Raw genomic sequence first — 18,167 nt, forward strand, 5'->3', positions numbered from 1 at the left:
GAGTTCTCTATTCTATTCCGTTGGTCTATATATCTGTTCTTGAACCAGTACCATGCTGTTTTGGTTACTGCAGCCTTGTAGTACAGTTTGATGTTGGGTAGCATGATGCCTCCAGCTTTGTTCTTTTGGCTTAGGATTGTTTTGGCTATTTGGACTATCTTTTTGTTCCATATGAACAAATGAAATGAAAAAATATATACATGATTATCTCAATAGATGCAGAAAAGGCCTTCAATAAAATTCAACATCCCTTCATGTTAAAAACTCATAAAACTAGGTATTGAAGGAACATACTTCAATATAATAAGAGCCATATATAACAAACCCACAGCCAATATATTACTGAATGGGCAAAAGCTGGAAGCATTCCCCCTGAAAACAGGCACAAGACAAAAATGCCATCTCTCACCACTCCTATTCAACAAACGATGTCTTCTGCAGTGCCGGGCGTGTGCATAAAGAAGGACAGGGAGGTCACCCTGCTAATCAGGCTTTCATATTCTCTCAGTAGGGCAGCAATATAATTGGAACAATGTCTTTGAAAATCTAAAACATAAATTAGTTATCTCTCAGATGCCTTAGTGCCAGTAGCATATTAGCCTTGTTGGTATTTGGAGGGAAAAGAAACTTCGAAGGCATTTTATATTCTGTGAATTTGAGGCTACACATAAGCACAAATTTCTTTCCTTTTTTGATGATGAGTCTCTGCTAGTATTTAATAATATAACGTTATGCATTGAAAATACGTTTCCTGGTTGAAGAATGGACAGAGACAACATTCTGGGACCTCTAAGGCCAAACACTTTGTTATTATTATTATTGATATCATTTTACCTCCCATCTGGGGAAAAAGTATGTGGACCTGTGCACATATATAAACACTCTAAGAAAACTGTGGAAATACGGAACACTTTTTCAAGACCAAAGAAGAAAACCACTAGACTAATAATAATCTCTCAAGGTTACTGGTGCTTAGGAGATTAGCTATTGTAATTTGTTGGGTCTTGTTCTATCTGTCAGAGGTTCTGCTGAGGATTCTTTCACCTGTACAGAGAGGAGGAAAATAAAGAAATCAGAAACAAAATTTACATTATTACCAGAAAAAAAAGAAAAGATAAAGACAACTAGAGGTCTGGTGAGATATGTAAAAGAAAGAATCTGGACAACTATCAGTTTGATCATATTTGGTGGTTGTTTTCCTAAAATAAATAAATACATAATTTAAAGAAATGTGCTATTACACTCTGACCTTCACTATCCTTATAGTTTGAGTTCACTAAAAAATCTGTTCTCCTAAGTTTGAGCTTCAGCTTGGAGTTTGCAACAGCCTCCTAGGACTTTGTTTTATGCATAAAGTTATTATCCCCTTTTGTATCAGGTCTGTTGTAAATGTTCATTATAATCACTGCTGCTTAATTTAGCAGATGGTTGGAACTGTACAATTCTTCTCAGAGGAATTAAATACGGTTATGTCATTTCCCAAGTTGACTTAAAAGAAGTAATTTGAGATCAAGTAATGTTTCAGTTTCAGTATTAGTTCAGAATCATTGCCATAAATGTTTTCTTTACTTCTATAATTTTGAATATCTGTGATGAACTGGGTTGGTCTTCCATTTTCTTAGCTCTTGATGTCCTTCAATAAAGAAATAAAGATGAATAAATCATTGTACCCAAATCCCATGGTTTGCCACATAATTCTTCAGGAGTCCCCAAAGAGGTTTTCCTATTATATTTGCACAGCACTGTTTCTCATCTGTTGTCAGTCAATACAACAGAAATTATTTCTTACACCAAACTGCTGGTACATATTAATTCCACCTGCAATGACAACCTCGCACTAATCTCAAGATATCAGTGATCAAATGTAATTAACAAGAAACAGAGAAGTTGCATCTAAAAAAATTCTCAGAATCTCCTACCTACTCAGAATACCATCTATGTCTTTTGTTCAATGGATTATTCAATTGGCTAAGAATGGTTTTAGTAGGATGATGCATTTTGAAAGACAAGAAACTAAAAAGAGATTGTTCATAGTTCCAGATTTGTCTCTAAGTAACAGGGTCACTTCTCTTCACCCTGGGGACTCCTCCAAAAAAGTTGTTTTTCTAAACCAAGATTTCACTATTCATAAGGGCTCATTCTTATATGTTATTCAACCTCTTTCAACTTCCAATTTCTATGCCCTGCAACCTCCTACTGTTTGGGTTGAACTTACTTTGGACACTGCAGGAAGCAAAGGGAGGGTAATATTTGAGGGTTTGAGAGATGGTTGATTTAGTCAGGAAAGCTCACTATTATGCCTTTTTTTTTTGTATTTAGAAGCTTTCTTCTGAGGGGGTAAAGGATCTTAATTTCAAATAGGAAGTAAGCTTTGCAATTCCCCTGTGAAACTGGAAAGTTATATGAAAACCGACAGACATCTTTTAGAGGATGTTGGGATTATAATGCAAAGTAGTTAGGAAATCTGGGTTTGTGTATGTGTCTGCCACTGGCTACTACTTTAGGTCCCTGTATTTTAGTATCCTCTTCAAAACCACAAATTATGGCCATGAAGATGAATAGAATAATGTGTTTATATATATAATATAATATACCTGGAGGTTCTCTATAAATTATAAAAATAGTGTTTGTGTACAAGGTTTTTTTTTTTTTTTTTTTTTTTTTTTTTTTTTTAGTCAGCTATTTAATTAGGTTCTTAAGACATTTAGAACACCAATTTGTGAGGATAAATTCCACTCATCAGGGAAAGCACAGATCGCAGGTAGCCCTGGAGCTGAGGAATGGCTTTGATTTTTGATAAAATTTGTGAGTCTACAGCTTTCTGATCAGTCTTGTGATGCTCTGTAATCTCATATGTCTCTTTTTCTGTGTCAAAGATTTCAACTTCCTGGTGTCTGGGCTTCTGCAGCTTCTTCTTCTTGAAGTAAGCATCAATAAGATGTTTTGGGATTTTTACGTTGCTGATATCAATTTTGGTTGAGGTGGCAAAGACAAATTTCTGGTGTGTTTTTCGTAGAGGAACTCAATTGTGGACCAGAGGTCCAGTCACAAGTAATAAGCCACTAGCGAGCTGCTTCAGGAAAACCACTCTCCTGTCCCTGTGGTGTCCAGTGAAGATGATCAGAATGGTCCCTGGGGTGATGCTGGCTTGTAGTTTTCTCACGTGCTGACAGAAGGGTTTTTTTTTTTTGTCATGGCTTAACAGCTTTTGAGGCACATCTTCAGTAAGATAATATCTAGGCATTTTGTGAAGTTAAACCACCCAGGTACTGCCATTCTTGTCACCACCAACTGGTTTGTAACAGTTGCAAGAACCTTCTCCTTCTTCTTTTTAACCTTGGATTTGTGGCTGAGTACTTCCTCTTTCCATGGCCTTTCTGGAATACATTGCAGATCGGGAATACCTGCCAATTCCTCTGACAAGGACAGGATTGCGGTTGCAATGGAGCTTTCCTTCTTGGGTTTTTTTAGCCTTGAGGTTACCCTTTTTCACCTTGCCACCAGCATCAGCCTTCTTGGCTTCGAGTTTCTTGTCTTTAGTATCCGGCTTCTTAACTTCTTCACCCGCCATCTTGCAAGATGGGGAAAAGAGCTGTGTACAAGGCATTTTTACATTGTTATTGTCAGTAACCTCTCCCTTCTCTTCAGGAAAGTTGAGAAAGGAGTGACAAGATGCCATCTGCAGGGATTTTTCTGCCCTGCCTCAGGCTATTTTCACCATATCGTTTCCCACCTTGGCACTCCCTCCCCCAAAGCCCCTGCAAAGAGATAAAAGAACAGATGTACCCTCCTCCCTCTGCAAGGTCAGCTAAAAGCCTTGTATCCCAATCATCGTGATGGCAGCTACCATGATTGCGATACGTGTCAGCTAAGCCTGACTGAAGTAGGTATGCAACTGGCTACACAAGGCAAAAGTTCTCTGAGCCTGGCAGGAAGCATAAGTGTGAGTCAGATAAACTCATTTTCTAATCACCATATATCTGCTTATCTATAAATAGTTGAATCCTGGGCAGTTACTTAATTCTTGCAATTCTTGTAATCTTGGTTTTCATCTGCTAAATTTGAAAGAATGAAACTACCTTTCAGGATATTAAGGATTAAGTGAGAAAACATAGTGAAGTTTCTGCCATAGTTTTGATTACTTACTTGGTCATCAGTAAAAGGTGATTCCTGCCTCTATCCCATCCCCAATTCTTCTTCTACCCTTTGGCAGCAGTCAAGAAGCTATCAGGATCATCCATGACAGACTCCACCCACACAGAAACAGCACTCCCCTACCACCCCGACAAAAACACCACTTCCCCTAGAAAAAGTTTTCTGCTTTTCTTCCTATAAACTTCAAAGAGACTAATTTGAAAAGTCATCTTTTTTCATACTCTCTTGTAAGTATTCTCTTGTGGTCCAATGTAACTTCCAATTCATTTCTTATTAGAATTATTATTGTGTTTTGCAAAACAGAATGAGAGGGGAGAGAGAGTTTATGTACTTTTCCTTTACACTGTAGTATTTTGGTTTAAGTGTTTGTCTTAATCTAAGTTTCATATGAAACCAAAGCAAAGCTTTTCATCTGTAATTCATTCTTTTAAAAGGATTTACAAACTTTTACAGTCAGTTTTGCTGTCGATTTGCATTTCTTTTACTTGGATTCCCTAGTGGTTTTGCCAACTATATAGTCAGTTACGTGATTCAGAGATATATTCTTCTAGCAAACTCTGATAAAAGAGTAACGCTTATTGAAACTTCACATGAAAAATGAGTCACTTCAAAGAATAAGAATTTTTGGACTACATGAGACTTTAAAGATCACTTACCTCAACACTTTATTTTTAAACAACTACTATTATAGAATATTTTCAAATGTCATGGAGTTCTGCTAAGTGCACCAGATACATTATATGTTTAATTTCCACATTATCTACATTTAACAGCGGAAAAAAATGAAGATCTGTTTTCCGAGGTCAAGGGTTGGAGGAGGACCTAGAGATTGCTGATACTTAGCTTTGGCTCTTAGCACTAAGTAATGATGTGTTGTGTTATGTAAGAGGAAGCTGAGAAGAAGGACTCCTAATTGGTTTGAAAAGAATGATGCAGCTATATAGTGACGGGACCGGAATGAGACAGCTGCACTGACGCAAACCCAGTTTAGTCTTCGTTTTGACTTTATTGCATAGTAATAGATTGTAAGATGGGCTTCTGTTATATTTTAATTGAGGCTTTTCACATAACATTGAGGAATTAAAGAAAAACATTGTCCCCTGTCTTCTGTCATTTGTCTCAATATCCCATTTATATTCATATTTTCTTTTTTATAATTCTCCATTTCTATTCCCATTGCATAACTTATTTTTATTACATAGGGCATTTTAAATCTCTTCCATTCCTTATGAAATGAGCAAGGAATTAACAAATGAATAGTTCTGTAGAAAAACGAAGAAAGCACAATCAACCTGAAAAAATTTAGTGTTATAAAAAGTGGTGTTTTGAATATCAGATGATGCTACTCATCCTCTACACCCTACATTTTACTCTTTACTTTAAAGCAACGTGGGCCACTGAATCTTTGGAAAGGTACTGTAAGGCTGTGACCCACGGGAGGAACCCAGGGCACTCTGGGTACTTTTACAGCAGTTGCTTCCATTACCTTCATTTGCCCCAGCATTTTTAACCACTGCATGGCTGGATCCAGCTTCTGATTCAGGGCCCTTTTTCCTCACTTTTGATTTCATCTCTAGCGCTTAGACTTAATGGTCTAGTAAGGTTGTTTCTCTGAGCTTGAGTCCTCCCAGTTTTCCCAGGCCTAGGCTGAGGCACACCACTGGAGTCTTTGCCTCTTCCTCCTTCAAGGCTCATTTCTCTCCTGGTTCCAGGTCTCAAACTCCTACTTTCTGTCCATTGAAAAACGGCTCAAGATAAAACTGTTCTCCCTGTTTAATCACACATGTTCCCCCATGGCGGTGATAGTTTTATCCCTGTCTTTCCATCGTCACATTGCTTCCTCATGGCATTAACATAACACAACATAAAACTGTTAAAATCCATGAAGTCAGAGGATCAAGAATGTGGTCATAAAATAAAAGTCTTGTTTATATAAGCAATAACTTTAACATGCATACAATAGACATGGCTAAACACTTGATGACTCTGTATAAGAGATCATCTTGAATTCATAGAGAAAACTGCTAAAACTACTACCCATAGACTTACAGAATGCCTTGTCTGCTGTCATGGTATTCCACACAGCATAGCTTGGATCAAGGACCTCATTTCATAGCAAAATAAGTGTGCCAATTTGCTAATGCTCGTAGAATTCACTGGTATTACCATGTCCCCCACCATCATGAAGCAGCTAGCTTGATAGAATGGTGGAATAGGTTTTTGAAGACTCAGTTACAGTGACAGCTTGGTGGCAATACCTTGGAGAGCTAAGGCAAGGTTCTCCTGAAGGCTATATATGTGCAAATTCAGCATCCAATACAATATATGGTGATGTTGATCTATAGCCAAGATTTATAGGTCCAGAAATCAAGGGTTGGAAATCAGAGTTACAGCATTCATTATTACTCCTAAAAACCCACTAGCAATTTTTTTTCTTCCTGTTCCCACGACCTTATGCTCTGCTAGCCTAGTTCCAAAGGGAGGAATGCTTCCATCAAGAGACACAACAATGATTCCATTACTGGAAGCTAAGATGGCCATCCGGCCACTTTAGTCTTCTCATGCCTCTGAATCAACAGACAAACAAGGGAGCTACTGCGCCAGACTGGAACTATACCATTGGCTCCCTTGGGTCTCCAGTTTCCCTTGGGTCTCCAGTTTGCCAAATGCAGACCTCTTGCGATTTCTTAGCCTCTGTAATTGCCAATTCCTTATAACAAATACACACACACACACACACACACACACACACACACACTAGAAATACATACATACACACACACAAACTCATACAAAAACACCCACACACACATCTTATTGGTTGTTTCTCTGGAGAACTCTGACCAATACACCTGTTTAACATTCAGTCACTTCAATTATATAATTTTTGTTACACCATTTATGATCTGACTACCTGTGCCTTACATATAAGGATAATGGTAATAGCTATTGTTATTACTATGTACTATAATAATTATAAAACCATCCAAAACAATAGTAATAATCATACTCAACCCTTGGTTTAAACTTAAAATATTCCAGGCATTGTTTTAAGTACTTTATGTATATTAATGCATGCAATCCTTATAACCACTCTGAGTTAGATATTATTATTCCAATTCATTTATAAGGAAACTGAGGCACAGAACGGTTATTTAACATACTGAGAAGTACACAGTATCTGCTGCAGCCAGAAATTGAAACCCAGTGGAATGACTCTAGACTTTTCTCTCCTCCAATATGTAAACTGTATCTTACCTCATTCTGCTTTGGAATCCCATAATGGAGAGCAATTGTTTTCTTCATATTGTATTCCCTGCACCTAATGCATCAGAGAAGCAGCTTGAAAGTATGGTAGTAAATATCCTGGAATTGCACACTTGAATATGGATAGAGATCCAACTCTATCACTTTTAGCTGTGTAATCTTGGGCAAGTTACTTAACTTCTCTGTGCATCAGGTTTTTCATCTCTGAAATGGCAATGACAGAGTACTGTGAAGATTAATTAAGTCAATATATAAAGTGCTTAGAATTCTATCTTGGAATTTAGGAAGAATTCAGTAAATGCTTGCTTTTATTACGATACTGGTTTTATTCATCACTTTATCCCCATCACCTAGAGAAAGGCATATACTGAGCACTCAATAAATGTCTAATAAATTAACGAATATATTTGTTGTCTTCCACATTGTATTCTTTTATATGACAACTGCCTTCTTTCCTTCACCATCTATAATATCTGGGGCACTATGCTAGATGCTGGTGACAGAGATGAGTAACACATGGTCGATGTCCATAAGGCATCCACAGTTGACTGCATAATTTAACATAATATCTAACTATAGTGTAATGAGTGTGATAGCATCATGACCTAAACATTATGGGTGAACAGAGGATGGGACATCTAACTTGAGTGGAGAGGATGCAGGAGGAATAATGTAGATGTCCTTCTGCCATGAGCTATTTATAGTAACACAGAGAACTAGACTGTTCTCATAGCCATTCCCCCAAACATCAAAATAATGCTGCTGGGGATACTAGGTTTTTTTACTGATAAGCAAATTCAAGTGTGGCTTTGGCTATGAAGATATTAGATGTCTACCTAATCACTGTGTAGTGAAAGAATATCAGGATGGGTCCTCTGGCCCCACAACTCTCTTTATAAATATTAAGAACAAATAGGTTGTGCCTAAAGGAAAGAAAGAGGAGGTAAGGTCAGTAAGGAAGACATTAGCTTGTAAGTGACTCAATGCGTGCCCACTGAAGAATGTCTTACAGAGAGGAGGGTTAATTTTTCTCACATAAGAGGAAGTCTGGCAGTAAGCAGGTATTGGCCTTGGTTCAGCTGCTCAACAATCCCATCAGGGACTAAGTTACTTACCCCTCCTGGTGCTGGCTTTTACTTTTATATTCATCACCCCATGGTTGCAAGATGGCTGTTCTGACATCCAGATTTTACTTTCAAATTCAAGGCCGGAAGGGGAGTTAAGATGCCAGCCTTATATGAAGAAAGCCAAGCTTTTCCAGAATTCCTTCTGGCAGACCTCTGCTTGTGTTTCATTGTCACATGGGCACTGCCAGCTGGATTGGAGCCTGGAAAAGAAAGATACAAGAGTATCACAATTGGCTTAGACCAGGGGTCGACAAACTTTTTTTGGTAACAGGCTAGATAGTAAATATTGTAAGCTTTGCAGGCCATATGGCCAGTCTCTGTTGTAATCACCCAATCCTGCCATTGTAGCACAAAAGCAACCATAGTCAATACGTTAATGATTGAGTGTGGCTGTGTTCTTATAAATTTTATGGACAATGAAATTTAATATAACTTTCACATATGATGAAATATTCCTCTTTTGATTTTTTTCAACCATTTAGCAATGTACAAACCAATCTTAGCTCATAAATGGTGGGCCTGGTTTAGCCTACAAGCCCATAGTTTGCCAGCCTCTGGCTTGGACTAATGACAACCCATTGACTGGATCTGAGCAAAGTGCTATTACACGTGGTGTTTTAGCAATTATCTGTAGGGGATAAATGAATAGTAGATAGGCAATTAATTTTCAGTAAAGGGTAGTTTAATTTTCTACATGAAATAAGACTTTTATATAGTATTTTGTATACGATCAGGGCATAATATTTTAGTTCATTTCTCCTTCCTGCATTTTAGTATAGAATCTTTTCTTATTCAAAGGCCTTTCTTTGCTGCCACATTAGAACACCTTATATTCCAACTCTGGTTTTCAGGTAATTAATTATTAGGAAAGTCTTTTGGAGGTGTAGGTATTTTTCAATCAACATGGGATTGACTAACTCTTATTGTGAAACTTTAAGGTAAAGCTAGAGAGCAGGCGTGGTGGCTCATACCTGTAATCCCAGCACTTTGGGAGGCTGAGATGGGTAGATCACTTGAGGCCAGGAGTTTGAGACCAGCCTGGCCAACATGGCAAAACTCCATCTCTATTAAAACTACAAAAATTAGGCATAGTGGCACACATTTGTAATCCCAGCTACTTGGGAGGCTAAGGCACGAGAATCACTTGAACCCAGGAGGCCAAGGTTGCAGTGAACCAAGATTGCACCACTTCATTTCAGTCTGCGTGACAGAGCAAGACTGTCTAAAAAACAAAACAAAACAAAACAAAACAAAAGGAAAAGAAAAAGTTGGAAAGCCTTAAAATTAAAAATTAGAAACTCCATTCAAGCATTCAAGTTTCATAAATGTTTCACAGTTTTCTTCCTGGGCTTGCAGAGGTGACAGAAATGCAAATAAAACCTTAGCAGAGATAAAGAATTTTTGCATTCTGCTTTGGTCCAACCTCATTATATATTCTTCACTTACAAGAGAAAAAAAAATAGATTTGAGCAAGCAAAAACAGGTTCCCTCTTTATACATTTAATTACAAAGGCAATTTCCTTTATAGCCTACTTACAGGAATACCTCTTAGCATGTTGCCAACAGCATCACAACTTGTTTATTCAAAGGTTATGTGTGAATGAGAGCTTTTTGATATTAATCAAGTAATTTGCTAGTGTTTCTGGTAAAAGGAAAATGTTAGCTTTATCCTGAAAAATGAAACAGCCCATTAATCAAGTTCACTGTATTGAAGACAATTTTCGGGAGAGAGAGGGCAAACAGACTCTTCAGATAAGAAATTCCTAAACTGATGGAGCTTTTAATAGGGTTTGGCATGGACTTCTGAACAGAAAGTGATTAAGTAAACCGACTTTATTCACCTCACAATTTACATATATGAGGTATTTATGAATTCAAAGGTTACTGTTTCTGATTAATTGACCTCTCCCCCCACCTACCAAATGCACCAAATTCAAGAGCAAAATTCTTGCATAGGGGCTACTTTATTGGTGTTCATCCATTATTTCCAGTAAAGTTAAAAAGTTTCAACAGAGTATGTATGTTCTTAAACATCTGTCTCTCTTTTTTTTGTTACCACAGCAGCACACTCTTTGTAGGTTTAAGTCTCAGTTTCCATCAATCAGAATTAAATACTGCAGTAGAAGGCATTTAAAGCTATTTGTATAAATGCAGCTGAACAGTATAAGGTTGCAAGATAAGGGATATGAAAAATAACTCATTTTGAGAAATACAATGCATAAGAAGGGAGTCTGTTTTCTAGTATGATGAATTGCAAAAATCCATTAGCCGAACACCAATGAGTAATTAAGTTTTATGAGCCAGGCTACATCTGAATTTGTTTTTTGAGAGAAATAGAAAGAAATGTTTCACAATATTGCCTCTTATTTCTCCAATTCATCTGCAGACTTTATTGTTATTGAAATAAAAATTAAAACATTGGCATGATGGAATTTCTAATCCTAAAGAAATGGTCAAATGTTTAAAAAAAACTCTAGGTAACAATCATTTTTGAACATTTCCAATGCATCTTTACAAGACCATGTAGTACAGAAAAAACAGACCTGTTAACAGCGAACGTCAAAGTCACCTATGAAGGGAGGAATTGTCTTTGATAAGAGGAATCTTATACTCAAATGCCTCTGGAGGTCAGGTAGAAGCAGGGGTATTCGGGAGAGTGACAAATGCGAGATTTAAGTCCCATCTAAATGGAAGAGCAGCTAGTCCACTAATTCTCACTGTTGCCATGCAGAGACGTGCCCCCCACAGCCATTGCCAGATATTTTGTATGTTAAGAAAATCTAGAAACCCAGATTAAAACACCAAACCAACCAACCAAACAAAAAACCCTCCAGATTCCTAAATGTATGCTTACATTTTTAAAAACATGTGCAGAGGCAACATCTAGTCTGTAGGCTGCAGGTTGTTTTTGGGTTTTTTTTTTTTTTTTTTGAGACGGAGTCTTGCTCTGTCACCCAGGCTGGAGTGCAGTGGCGCGATCTCGGCTCACTGCAAGCTCCGCCTCCTGGGTTCACGCTATTCTCCTGCCTCAGCCTCCTGAGTAGCTGGGACTACAGGGGCCCGCCACCTCACCCGGCTAATTTTTTGTATTTTTTAGTAGAGACGGGGTTTCCCCGTGTTAGCCAGGATGGTCTAGATCTCCTGAACTCGTGATCCGCCCGTCTCGGTCTTCCAAAATGCTGGGATTACAGGCATGAGGCCCCGCCCCCGGCCGGCTGCAGGTTTTTTTAACTGTGCTTCAGGAAAACACTTGGAAAATCACTTTCTGTATAGTAGGACGGGTCTGGAGACCTTTGCATAAGAAGGTAATAGCAGATTTGAGATTGAACTGAGCATGGGAGAGAACCCTGTCTTCTAGGGGCATAAAACCCATGGCAATGGGCAACCAGTGGGAAATTCTCGTTGGCAGCTAGAGAAATATCAAGAACCGGTTTGTTCAATATCCAGTTTAAGTTGTCTGATTAATAGCACTCTGCCACTACAAACCCTTAATGTCGGCCTGTGCCAGTGATTTCAGGGAAATCAGAAAAGAGTCTCTGTTATTCAATTGGTGAATGGAAGAATACAAAGAAAAAGCCAGAAGAGATCATTAGAAGAAGAAACTCAAGAGTTTCAGAATGCAAGAGCCTGATATTCACCAAAACTGGAAAATAGTACCAGGCATCCTATAGAAACATGGAACGGCCTAAAATGAGGCCAAGCTCCGCTGATACCTAGATTGCAAGAGAAAGCTTCAATAGGTACATTTTTAACAGAAGCAATTTAAACCCCTAAGACTGGTAAACAAAAGTAAGGTGATTGGACAAAAGCGAAATTATTTTTGTGAGCACATGTATCCTTACATTAGAGTGACACTCTCCTCCTTCCTCAACCCTCTCACCCTAAGGATGTAGTTGGAAACAGTCTCCAGTTAGGAATAAAAGTTTTTCAAATGGAAACACTTTTGCATCATATCTGAACTTGAAAGGCTAAGGGAGTAAGAAAGGAGGCAGGACTCCTCTAATGTATTGATCATGCTCATACCCCTCCATACTGCTCTAGGTTTAGATCAAAGCTGTAAGATTAGGAGACAGAAGATGGGTTTTCATACTGAATGTAATCTTGGACAAGTCATACAGTCATTCTGAGCTTCTGAATCCTCATCTGGAGCTTGATTTGAGAATTAATATGTTTCTCCTGTCTATTTTGCCAGATTGTTTTAAAGAGATAAATAGAAAAGATATGAAACCCTTTGAGAACTGTAAAACACTCTGCATGTAAAAAATATAATTACAACAGAAAACCATTTCCTTGAGAGCAAAGAAATAAAATCATTAAAACCCTATTCATTCAGATTTATATCTATGGGAAGGGCCCCACTGCGCTGAAATTCCAAGGAGCAAGTTGAATGAAGTTGCCATGTTAGGGGATCAAATGTCACCTGAGGAGCTAAAGCCAAAAAAGAAAGCTGATATAATTGGGGTCTTCCGGTGGGGTATTCATCAGTATTCAGAATTACCGAGTGTGTTGCTTCCTATATTCAATAATCTATATTGTTTGATCATTGGCTAATGTCCCCAAGACAAAATACATTTAAAACCAAGATATTTAAAGGTCAACTTTGTAATTTTTCTTTTCTGGAAAATGAAGAAGTACAAATCTACATTTGTCTTATCTCCTCTTTCTCCAAGTGGTATTTCTTTCCTAGAATAAGGACAGAAAACTACCCTATATAAAGAGTTGATTTGGTGAATCACAGCAGCAGCTTGATTGTGGCAGCATAGGACAATGTGAAAGGAAATGTGCCAAGATATTTATAACAGTATCTTAAGAAATGTCTGCTTTCATCACCTTCTGATCCTTGCTTGTCTGGATCTAAATCATTCACCCAAGGACAAAGGATTGATCACACTTTATTTCCTCTTTTAATCAAGACATTTCACATTATGTCTCATTCCTTATAATGACTTTCTCTCCTGGAGGATCAAATGTACAGATACTTAAGATTGGTTTAGCTATGGACTTCCCAGGCATGCAGTAGGTTTTTTAAATGTGTTTGTGTGTGTGTGTGTGTGCACACGTACATGTAACAGAGAAAGTGGACAAAGTTGATGAAAGGGAATCAAATAGATTAGCTAATAATCATAAATACCAGTAGCAAATGTATTTACTGTTGCACTGCAATAGAAAAGTGACATGCTGTTCATATTTTACGATTATTCTCTGGCCTATAAAGAGTTTTCATCTAGCTAGTATGCTCCAAAAAACTTTAATTTTACAAAAAAATAGCCTTAAAAAAAAAACTAGTTTATTTCATCATGAAGGATCACATCTGACTTGTTATGTCTGGTGGGATCTTGCACATTGCACCAGTCTGCAAAAGGAAAATGAAACTTGGACCACTGATGCATCACAGACAGGTCAGAAGAATACCCAAGCAGTGTTTTGGATCTTTGGAAATGGTTTAATATATCTTATTGCTTCTATGTTCCACTTTTATTTAGACCAGCTTTGTTTGGTTAGGTATGACTCATAAATCTGTCCTAAAATTAAGATTTTCTGAATTAAACCAGGGATCCAATATGAACTTAATTGGAGCTGTGTTTTCCCTCTACTCTAAAGAAGAGATGATTTCACAAGTTCTGGTTAGTACTGGGCTTTGCAGGATACAACCTGCAGCTATTACCTCAACACTTTATGTGTTACATTGGCTCTACTATGAATGAGTAAGTTTAGCCATATCAATTAACTGCCCTAAGCCACACCTTCCTCATTTGTATGGTGCCTAGACCAAATCTGTGTTTTCTCTTGCTCGCTAATATTGTGATTGATTTCTAAGAGTTTATTACTTTTTGGCTACTTGAAAAATAGCAACAGATTAACTCATCCTCATCATCACTCAAAAAGCAAAAATTTGAAATAGGAGGTCAAACAATAATTGGTTCTATAAACAGCAATGAGAACAAATTAACCAAGAAACTTCTTTAACTAATTTTATAGGAAAATATATGCTTTGCTGGTATAATCACATTTTAGAAATATCACTAACAGGGTAATGGGTAATGATGATAAATATCATCAAGGGGTTCTAATAAAAAAAAAGTTGTTATACTCTTCCATAGCATATAATACAAAATCATAAAATGTTAATAGTATGTAGTAACATCAAAATATTTATTGGCATAGGACAGTTTTTAAAAAATATACTCTGAAACATAATTCCAGTGAAATTTCCCAAATTATCATTAATATACTACATGGCAAAGGCACATTTATAGAATAGTAAGTTATCATTGTAAGGGAAGCATAAAATGTCCACAGACATTAAGCATAACAACATATTTAAAATAGCACAAAAAAGAATGAAAAAAAAAACCTATTGAGATTACTAATTGGCTCTACCTACTTAATAAGTTGTCTTCAGAATGAAAAAGCTAATTGTGGTTAGAGTCAACATGGCCAGTACATGCTAAATGAAATCAGAAAAAGGGCCCACATTAAAATCAAAGGTAATCACTGTTTCCACACCCTACACACATACACTTGCCCCCTCATCCCTCATCAATTCTGATTTTCTGGTATTAAATTGTCTTTTATATTATATGAGAGAAATATCCAGTTGTAAAAAAGACACTTTAATTCCTTTAGGGTATTTTAAGTATTTTTGAAAACAAGTTAAATTGCTTGATTTCTCCCTCAATACATTTTTCAAAACTTGTGTTATAGTCTCTAGTTGTTCAATGATATTGCCAAGAGAAAGGACTCAGAGTTTATTTTATTTTGAGTCTACTAGGATGGAAAGGAAAGAGACAGGATAGAAAATTATTAGAAAAAGTGTTTCTACAAGTCCCGAGCTATTACTCGAAACATAGCACTCTATTCACTCTATCTGACTAGAGAATGGTTGATAGCTTTGCCTTGAATAAGCGATAAACCTGTCAATCCAAAAAAGGTAGGAGAAAAATTAAATCTATTTCCTATCAGAACAGATAGCTAGTTCTAGTCTAGACTTCAAATCGGTTGCACATTTTTCCAGCCTCTCCTGTGGTTGTATTATTCACTCACTTGTTGCACTTTCTTTTCCAATACAGCGACCCTATCTTGGTAGATTATTGGGCAACCAAAAAGAATAGATAGTCTCAAACTGTTCTAATCAAATCCTCTACCTCTCCAACAAAAGCTTAATAGTTATTAAGGACAATTAACAGTCAATTTTCCATGTGTCTATCCCTTATCTCTCCACCTTGCCTCTCTCCTTTTGGGAACCTCCAGAAACTTTTCCCAAGTACCATTTTAGATACTATATTAACTTAGATTCCTATAGGTATTTTTTAATGATCTCCCCACATTGTCTCATACATTTATAACCTTCTCATTTGATCCAAGAATTTTCTAGCTAAAAAAGTAGTTAGTAGATCTCTCCACCCTTTGGAAGCAGACAATTAAATAGCACAATAACATCATAGAGCAGCTGTAAGAAGTTGGGGGAAGGTTTTGGGAAACGTAGAAGAAAAACTTCACAGGAATTTCAAGTTAACAAGAAATTTAAACCCAGCAGTCCTCCAAGGAGAAAAAAATACATCTCAAATCTCTACAGAACAACAACAACAAAAGGCCAGTATGTGGTGAAGTGGCAGATGGAATGAAAGTTGACTCTTAAGGCCTCTCTCATTGCATCCTGCAGGAAGACCACCCAAAATGACACAGCAAGTTAAAGCCTTAATACACATGCATCTTTCTCTACTGCAAAACTAAGCATAATAGCACAATTGCATTACCATTCAGCTTGCTCTAGCTTTGCCGTGTGTAATAGTTCCAATGCATAAGCCAAATTTTCTAGCAATACCCCTTTATTAAAATGAGTTTTGAATAGTAGGAAGCACATTCTATAGTAATGAAAATATTTAAATTGAGAAATCATATTACAAAGGTACATACAAATAAATTGAAATTATCCTAATTCTTAAATTATTTATGGAAACCCAATTCCTTTCCTTGTAATAGAAAGAACAGCCAAGACTTAGAGGTATTTTCTTTCTTTTTACTGGAAAAATATACTATGTGAAAAACTGGTATCACTCAGGTGAAAATAGTAAATCAGCAAATCCCCACATCTTAACTGTTTTAGAAAGTGACTTAAAAAAATCATATCTCATGAGCACATGACAGATAGAATTTTCATTTACGGTATATTTTAGGGTCTTCTACTCAACAATGTGCTGGGCTGGAGAATAAAGTCCCCCCCAAAAATATGGTCCCTGCCTTCATTGGTTTCCAAGTACAGTGACAGTGCTCCAATTCAAGTTCAAACTATACCTTCATTTAAAAAAAATCAATTATACAATTCTTCATATAGCAAGAACTTTTAATAAATTTCTTTAGCCTGGTGTGCGCTGCCACTATCTAGTTTTGGGATCTTTGTTAAATCACCTAACTTGCAAGGCTTAATATTCCTCAGGTGGAAAGTAAATGGATTTAACTACATGAACACTGAAGTCTTTTTTTCCGCTGTTACCATCTAAATTTTAAAGATTTTTAAATGAATTACCTCCTTTCATCTTCATGATCGTCTGCAGAGAGAGAGAGAGGTAGAGAATGGGATTTGTGGAAATGAAATCGCTAGAGAAATGCCAAGAGGGTTGATACCCAGACCTCTGGTTCAATGACTGAGTGCCCACATGACCCAGGACACATCATCAGACAGCGTGGGGACAGGCTTGCTGCTTGCTAGCTTAGTGACATTGGGTAGGTTGTTTCATACCTCTGAGCCTTAGTTTCCTTATTTGTAAAAATGGAAAGTAACCTCACACATCCATAGGATGTTTAACATAAAAGTCCTCACAGCTAACTTTTATCCCTAATAGAGGAAATAGGCAATATATAATCACGTGACATAACAATTTTAACAAGACTGCTGAATTCTCTGTCACTTTGCACCATGTCTAGGACCCAACATTTCCTTATAACTGACTCCTGAATGTGCTGCACCCACATTTCTCAGCAGAATAGGGTGTGCTTACATCCAAGACCAGAACTAGAGATTCAGTGTCTTCTAAATGTGGCCATTTTTACCAAACAACTTGCTGAAGCCAGAAACTTATAAACGTGCCCTTCTTGGATTATTTCATAGCATCTTTTCCCATAGTTCATCAACCAAAGAAAACAAAACAAACTTTGTCATCTTTTCTAAATATGGTAAACCGGGTGATATTGGCAATGTTTACTTGCATTACAGTAACTTTAAAAAATGATGATTATTAATTATAGGTTAACCACAATGTGTCTCTATTCGATGCTCAACCTCTACTCTTTTTAACCTCTTACCTAGTTCCGTTAAAATTCCAGAGTTTAAGTGTTGTTGCTGTAGAAGATTTAAAAACGGCTTACACAATATATTTCTTATCAATGCTTTATTGTTGAAAACAAAATTGAAATTCTCTGGCACATAAAACAATTATTTCTACAAAAGGAAAGCCTACAAATCTTGATAATTTATACAAATAACAGTTTCTCAAAAAATAAAATTTTAATTTAGTAAACTTGTCTTGTGCTCTATATTTTTAGCACTGTCTGCAATAATCCACCATAAATCCCTGAGCGGAGACATTTTTTGATCATGTTCTAATGCCCACCCCCCCG

At 37.0% G+C, this 18,167-nt stretch overlaps 1 pseudogene; it reads right to left on the bottom strand.

Moving 5' to 3' along the window:
* Positions 1-2,704: 2,704 nt before the first annotated feature.
* LOC105545647 lies at positions 2,705-3,571 on the bottom strand (annotated as a pseudogene).
* Between the last annotated feature and the right edge of the window lie 14,596 nt (positions 3,572-18,167).

Source organism: Mandrillus leucophaeus, unplaced genomic scaffold, assembly GCF_000951045.1.
Source record: "Mandrillus leucophaeus isolate KB7577 unplaced genomic scaffold, Mleu.le_1.0 Scaffold334, whole genome shotgun sequence".
Classification (NCBI taxonomy): domain Eukaryota; kingdom Metazoa; phylum Chordata; class Mammalia; order Primates; family Cercopithecidae; genus Mandrillus; species Mandrillus leucophaeus.